Source organism: Callithrix jacchus, chromosome 11, assembly GCF_049354715.1.
Source record: "Callithrix jacchus isolate 240 chromosome 11, calJac240_pri, whole genome shotgun sequence".
Taxonomy (NCBI): Eukaryota; Metazoa; Chordata; class Mammalia; order Primates; family Cebidae; genus Callithrix; species Callithrix jacchus.
The window spans coordinates 58,235,142-58,243,027 of record NC_133512.1 but is presented as its reverse complement, the minus strand read 5'-3'; the positions used below and the strand labels follow the sequence as shown (position 1 = coordinate 58,243,027).

Below are 7,886 nucleotides of genomic sequence, written 5' to 3'. Positions count from 1 at the left end.
TTTACAAACAAATGAGAAAAAAAGAAAAAAGGAAGCAATTGACATTCTTTTCTGTCTGCTCACGGTCCGGTGGGGATTTTAGGCTGCCAGGTTCTGCAGTACCTGCAGTCATCACTTAGAAGTTTGTAGGTGATGGGGGGATGGAGGCAGCAAACTACATTGCCATGTGTGTATCTATGCAACAATCCTGCATGATCTGTACATGTACCCCAGAACCTAAAGTACAATTAAAAAAAAAAAAAGTCCAGAGCGGGAGCTGCTGAGCTCAGCCTGGGCGCCAGCAGCCTCGCCACTCCGGAAGAAGCCAAATGCATTCTCTTTTCATGTGTTTCTTAAAAAAGAAGCCTGTGATATGAATTGAAGTTCAAGGAGTAGGATTTTTAAAAAATGGCTTTATTGAGATATAGTTCACATACCATACTACTCATTCATTTGAAGTGTACAATCTGATGGAATTAGTATATTCACAGAGTTGTGCAATCATCACCACAGTCAATTTTAGAACACTTTCATCACTCTAAAAAGAAGCCCATACCCATTAGCAGTGGCTCCCAAGGGGTAATTTTAAAAATGGCAGACCCTCTGTTTCTTGAACAATAGTTGGCCATCTTTTGTTCCCTTCCTGGATTTAACTATTCAGTTGCTATCTTCCAGCTGAGCTGTGCCTGCACTGGGCTCTTGTGAGACTTAATTAATTGATGGCAGCTATGCAGTTGAGTTTTCTTCCCTAAGACACACTAATTTGAACTTGTGCTTAGTATATTTAATTTTAAACTTCTGACTTTTTCCTTAGGGAATCATAAATGGGTCATCCTTAGGCAAATTACGGAATTACAGAAATCATCTTTTCTAGAATTTACAGTTTAAGTCGCACTTTCACTTCACATAGACAATGTTATTTTATTCTCCCAAACAACAGATCTAAAAATAACAATAGATATCATTTATAAAGTGCTTATTCAGCTCTTAGAGCTCTCATATATGTTCCCATAATTCATCTAATCCTGTTATGGTCTGAATGTGTCCCCAGATTTCATATGTTGGAACTGAATTGCCAGTGGCATAGATAAAGAAGTGGGGCTCTGGGAGGTGATTAAGTCAAAAGACAAAGCCCTCATGGATGGAATTAGTCCCTTATAAAAGGATTTGACTACCATGGCACATGTATACCTAGGTAACAAACCTGTACATTCTGCACATGTATCTCAGAACTTAAAGTATAATTAAAAAAGAAAAAAAAATGTTTGAAGCAGTCCGTTTACTCCTCCCATCTCTTCTGCCATGTAGGGATGCAGCAAGAAGGTCCTCACCAGACATCCAATGCTGGCTCCTTGATCTTAGAATTCTCAGCCTCCAGAACTGTAAGAAATAAACCTCTGTTGTCTACAAATTATTCAGTCTCAGGTATTTTGTTATTGTAGCACAACTAGACAAGATGAATCCTCAACCACCAGATGAGACAGGTATTGTTAAAATTAACCAGAGGTGCAAAGAGGTTAAGTGACAGCAAGCTGAAGGTCATAGAGCTAGTAAGAGCAGAGCTGAGATGTGAGCATATACAATCGGATTCCAATCGGAACTCTAAGCACCATGCTAATTGCTGCCAGCGTTTCCATTTGAGAAGCAAGGGCTGAGCCTTTGAGAGGTTATACGTTACGAGAGGGAGCTAGTTAGGACTTAAATACTTAAATACAAGTATTCAGACCCAAAGCCCAATGCTATAACCAGTCAATGTGCCTCCATCAATTACTTATCTCAGTATCTTGCCAGATATAAAGAATTGAGTTTTTCCTCTAAGTCAAAAAGAAAAAGGAATACAAAATATTCCCTACTGAAGCTTTGTGTCATCAACTCTATTGGTAGGATGACATTAGCAATGTGCAGAAAAGCTACCAAAATATTACAAAGTTGGCTATACTTTTGGTGGGCCTGAAGTACTTTTCAAACAAACCTCCAAGGTCAATTTTCCCTTCTTTGCTTTTGCCCGTGCCTTTGTAACCTCTCTTGATTTCTCTTTCTTAATGTCTCCTATTCACAAATAAGGAATGAAGCACATGGATTTAATAACCAAGGCAGTGATTCATGTGTACTTTCATCTAATCAGAAAGAGTAGTGGCAGGCCCAAGAACTCATTTTGGTTGTATATCATTTTAAAAGAGTTGACACACATGTCCTTTAGAGAGAAAATAATAAAATTTTAAAAAGCAAAAGCCAGCACAGATCTGCCAGCTGCAATGATTGGCTACACAGAAGAGATCCATGGAATTCTGAAGTCATTTGGGTTTTGTTAAGTTTGCTGAAATAGCACCAACTCTGATCTCTACCTCTTTAAACGATTTAATGACTTTTGGATAAGCCTTCAGAGTTAAATGGTTAAATCACCAAATGCTTCATAAAGTAATTATGCAAACAATTTTCTGGCTAATTATCTAACATGAACAGAAGCACACAGCTGCTAAGATATATAATTGCAGCTGTTTCATCAGGGCTGCCTATTGTATTCACATAATCCCTTTACTGATCTTGGTGTGGTTTGGTGGGAGGGCACTAACATAACATCTCATGAAATGAACAGGTTAAAGGCACAGCTCCTGCCCCAGCTGGTAGACAACAATAGTGACTTACTTTGATTTTTTTTTTTTTTTTTTGAGGGAATGGATAAGGGCCTTCAAATCTTATGTACATTTGTGTGGTATATGTAAGTCTTAAATAGGTATATTTAAATTAAGTTTGAGCAGAGATAAATATTTTCCCTCTTAGGTATATAATAGGCATATAAAGAAGTAAATATATCATCATTACACACAGTCCACAGACTGAGCAACCTCAGTTAACCAACACCCAGAGCAAAAGCAGAATATTACCAGGACCCCAGAAGCCTCTTTTATCCTTCCTCTTAGTTTCTGTTTCCTCCAAGGGTAGTTACTGTCCTAACATCTATCAGCAGAGACTAATTTTATTAGTTTTGTACTAAATTTTAATAAAATCATAGAGTGTGTGCTCTTTTGTCTAGCTGGTTTTGTTCACCGTGTTTGTAAGATTCATCTATACTGTAATTTGTTTGTTCTCGTTGTATAGCATCCATCCCACTGTGTAAATATACTACCCCAATTTATCTATCATTTAATATTGATGGTGGATAGTTTCCAGTTTGGTGATATGAATAAAACTGCTGTGAATAATGCTGTGTTGTTCTCTTGGTGAACATATGAGCACATTTCACTCGGGTCTCTACCTAGGAGTGGGATTGCTGTGTTATGGAGTCCTCATATCTTCAGCTGTATTAGATACTACCGACCACTTTTCCTGAAAGGTTGTGATGGACTGTGTTAAAGGAAAAAAAACCTGTCTTCCTGGGTCCACAAGGGGCGTGGTTTCAAAGGCAAGAACTTCCCAGCGCCATGCCTCCATCCCTCTCCCCATCCGGGAACCTAGAGTTATTCGTCTAACTTTCCCGCGTGGGCTGGGTAAAATTTCAGATGTGCTCCTTTGTTTAAAAAAGCCCGCAAAAAGCTCTGGGAGGAAGGGCCTCTGTTCTGGGCCGGTTAGCCAAGCCAGCATCAGAGTTGAAGATCAATCACTCCAGAGGAAGTTTGAAAGAACTCCTCTCATTGAACAAAAACATGAATGGGCGGAAATAACTTAAAAGTTGAAACACCACTGCCCCTTACCTGTGTTATTTCCCTCTCTGAGATCCCTTCCCACAACAACGTGGGAGCTGCTTTTTTCCTCTCTACCTGTGCTGATATCCCCTTCAGATTCCCCTCCCACGGCAGCTTGGGAGCTCTCTGGCTCGCGCTCTACCCCACCCACCCCGCCCCCCGCCCAATAAATCGCTTTCTGCTAAACTCTTTGGATTCGATATTTATGTGAACTGTAAGCTCACCACTCCAGAGCCCCTTCCCCATTCCTGGGGCAAAGAGAGGCCAAGAACCTTGGGAACATCAAATCAGGGAGGAAGCTGAGCGCCGGCTCATCCCGTGACCCTCTTACAGTTGTAGCAACTTGCACACCTACCACCATTAGGGGAAAGTTAGGATGAATGTTTTGAAGAATTCTAAATGATAAATGCTAAATTCTAAAGGGCAGTGCAGAGTAAGGAGAAGAGTGGACAGTAAGTCTAATGGGAATGACCCCAACAATATGGCCTAGTAAATAAAGAAAAGGATCAGAGACAGCAGCCTGATGAAGGGAGAAGTCACAATTAAAGATCATTTAGTGGGTAGGAGAAGCCTCCTTGGAGGTTTATTGCCCATTCTGTGTTCCTCTGCAGTTCTGATGCATGCACTCACAGCATGCATCCCAGAGAATCACCCCAGGTGGATTCTCTCTTTCTTCTTTAGTCCAAGTGGAGCATGCTCAAGGCTTTCCAGGTCTGAGGTAGCACTTGGAGCCTTGGGGATGCCCTGCTTCTTAATATAGGGCTGCCCTTGCTGGGGCATACAAATTGTTATACACTCTTGCTGGTGTCTAGCAGCTCTGAGGCAAGGGTACTACAGACTAAATGTTTGTGTCTCCCAAAATTTATACATTGAAATCCTAAACCCACCATGTGATGGTATAAGGAGGTAAGGCCTTTGATAGGTAACTGGGTCATGAGGGTGGAGTCCTCATGAATGGGATTAGTGCCCTTATGAAAGAGACCCCAGGCTGGGAGCAGTGGCTCACACCTGTAATCCCAGCACTTTGGGAGGCCGAGGCAGATGGATCACAAGGTCAAGAGATCGAGACCATCCTGGTCAACATGGTGAAACCCCATCTCTACTAAAAATACAAAAATTAGCTGGGCATGGTGGTGCATGCCTGTGATCCCAGCTACTCAGGAGGCTGAGGCAGGAGAATTGCCTGAACCCAGGAGGCGGAGGTTGCGGTGAGCCGAGATTGCGCCATTGCACTCCAGCCTGGGTAACAAGAGCGAAACTGTCTCAAAAAAAAAAAAAAAAGAGAGAGAGAGACCCCCCCAAAGAGCTCTCTTGTATCCTCCACTGCATTAGGACACAGTAAGGAGACAGTCATCTACAGATCAGGAAACAGGCCCTCACCAGAACTCCACCTTACTTGCACTCTGAGCTTAGACTTCCAGCCTCCAGACTGTGAGAAATAAATTTCTATTGTTTACAAGCCACCCAGCCTGTGGTACTTTGTTGTAGGAGTCCAAACTAACTAAGGCACGGGGGAATGGAGAATGTAAGAGAAGACAAAGAGAAACCAGAGAGAAGAAAATGAAACAGCTAGCTGGTTGTGCAACTTTAGGCAAATCATTAACATTTTCTCAACAGCTTTGGCTTCCTCAGTTGCAAAAAGTGAAGGCAAAAATACTTAACTTCCTAGGTTTACTTGATAATTAAATGAATTAAAAGAATATATATGGAAATGCTCTGCAAACTTTAAAAAGTAAACACTGGTTATCTTTTCAGTGTGGCATTTTTATTAGTAGTCAAATTACATGTCACCTTAAAGTATACATGTATCTCTAAGAAGTGATATTAGTTTCATTTTTGTATTCAAATTATAAAATCTGAAGTAATAGATTAAAAAATAATCCGTGTCAGTCTGTTAACAGGACTAACAGTTAAGATGTCTGAAATTCTGATTATCCAGGATTCATTTCTTCACCCATCTAGATCTCCATCCAGACTCATGTCCATTAATTAATTAATTTAGCAAATATATTTTTTGAATGCTTTTTTTTGTTTTAGAGTAATTCTCATCAGAAGTTCTTAAGAGGATTCAAAGATAGACTTCAAGTGATCTCTGAACCTCCTGATTTTGTGTGGATGGAGATGTGCAGGTGGCTTTGGCTATCAGATTCTCACAGGACTCTGCAAAACTCCTTTAAAAAAAAGGTTAAGAAGCACTGCTTAGGAATGTGTGGAATGAAAGAATAGAAACACTTTATGAAATAATTTGGGATTGTCCATGTAGAAAACTGCAAGTTAAGCTGACAGCAGACTTTATATTATCAATGACAGATGTCATGAGATGACAAAATATTGTCAAAATGCTTAGGGAAAATAGGTATTAACTTAGAATAATATACCATGCTAGATTACTGTTCTAAGGTGGGGTGAAATAAAGAGGCATTTTCAAAGAAACAAAGATTGAGAGAATTTATCAACTTGAGGCCCGCACCAAAAGAACTCATACTTGATGAAATAGGAAATTTAATCCCAAAATACAAAGTGGGGTGCAAGAAGGGATGATGGTAAACAAAGAAATTTGTAAACATGTTTGTAACTCTAAGAAGCACTGCTCATTTGTTTGCTTTAAAGAAGATCAGTTAAGGGGTTGTTTAAATAACAGGTAACTAAAATGCTAGATGACAACAGCAGGAACAAAGGGATGAGGAGAGACTGCAAAGTCCAAGTTCATTTTATTATTTAGGAGGAAAATAGACTTAGGTTTACTTTAGACAAGCAAGTATGCTTTCCAAAATTTAAGAGTGACTCTCAAAGAATAGGGGGAAATGTAGGGTTTCTTTTACATGGGAAAAAAAGATTAAAGAACACTAGATTGCTGTACTTCTGCCCCGCAAAAGAACATACAAACAGAGTAAACAGACAACCTACAGAATGGGAGAAAATATTTGCAAACTATACATCTGATGAAGGTCTAATATCCAGTGTCTATAAGGAACTTAAACAAATTTACAAGAAAAAAAACACAAACAACTCCATTAAAAAGTGGGCAAAGGACATAAACAGACACTTTTCAAAAGAAGACATACATGTGGCCAAGAAGCATATGAAGAAAAAAAGCTGAGTATTACTGACTGGTTGAAAAATGCAAATCAAAAGCATAATGAGAAACTATAATCTCACACCAGTCAGAATGGCTATCATTAAAAAGTAAAAAAATAACAGATGCTGGCAAGGTTGTGGAGAAAAAAGAACACTTAAATGCTGTTGGTGGGAGTGTAAATTAGTTCAACCATTGTGGAAAGCAGCATGCTGAATCCTAAAAGAGCTGAACCCAGAAATCCCATTACTGAGTAAAATTCCAAAGGAATATAAATTGTTCTATCATAAGGACACATGCACGCCCATGTTCACTGCAGCACCATTCACAATAGCAAAGACATGTAATCATCCTAGTGCATCAATGGCAGACTGGATAAGGAAAATGTGGCACATATACACTGTGGAATACTGTGCAGTCATAAAAGGGAACAAGCTCATGTTGGCCTTTGCAGGAACATGGAAGGAGCTGGAGGTCATTATCCTTAGCAAACTAACGCAGAAAGAGAAAACCAAACACTGCCTGTTCCCACTTATAAGTGGAGCTGAATGAGGAAAACACATGGACACATTGGTGGGAGCAACACACACTGAGGCCTGTCGGGGACAGCGCAGGGTGAGGGAGAGGATCAGAAAAAATAACTATTAGGTACTAGGCTTAGTACCTGAATGATGAAATAATCTGTACAATAAATCCTGGTGACACGAGTTGACCTATATAACAAACCTACACATGTACCCCTGAAACTAAAAGTTTTTTAAAAATAAAGAGCACTAGATCATTCTCATAAAGAGCAGGAAAGAGAAAAAACAAGCTAAGAAAAGGCATAATAAACAGAAAAAAAACAAAATAGAGTAGAAAAAGTGTAGATATATCAGTAATCTCAGCAAATGTAAACAGGTTAAACTAGTGTGTTCAAAGATGGAGGCTTTCAGACTGTTTTTAGAAAATAAAATTCATCTGTATGCAGTTATTAAGAGAAATACCTAAAACACGATAATCCTTAATAGTTGAAAGGTATGGAAAAAGACAAAATAGGTAAAGACTGACATTGCCAGAAAAGCAATATTAAGACATAAAAGCTTAATTTGGAATAAAGAAGATCATGATTCAATGACTAAAGAGTAATTCACAGGAAATCCATAGCA

General features: G+C 39.3%; 1 protein-coding gene across 21 annotated transcripts in view; it reads right to left on the bottom strand.

Moving 5' to 3' along the window:
* Positions 1–372: 372 nt before the first annotated feature.
* The window catches only part of MTERF1 (mitochondrial transcription termination factor 1), a 560,591-nt gene continuing 553,077 nt past the window's right edge, over positions 373–7,886 (bottom strand). For all 21 annotated transcript variants that reach the window (XR_013523953.1, XR_013523957.1, XR_013523959.1 and 18 more), the window contains one exon: positions 373–1,359. The gene's annotated coding sequence lies outside the window, so the exon portion shown is untranslated. The remainder of the gene's footprint in view (positions 1,360–7,886) is intronic.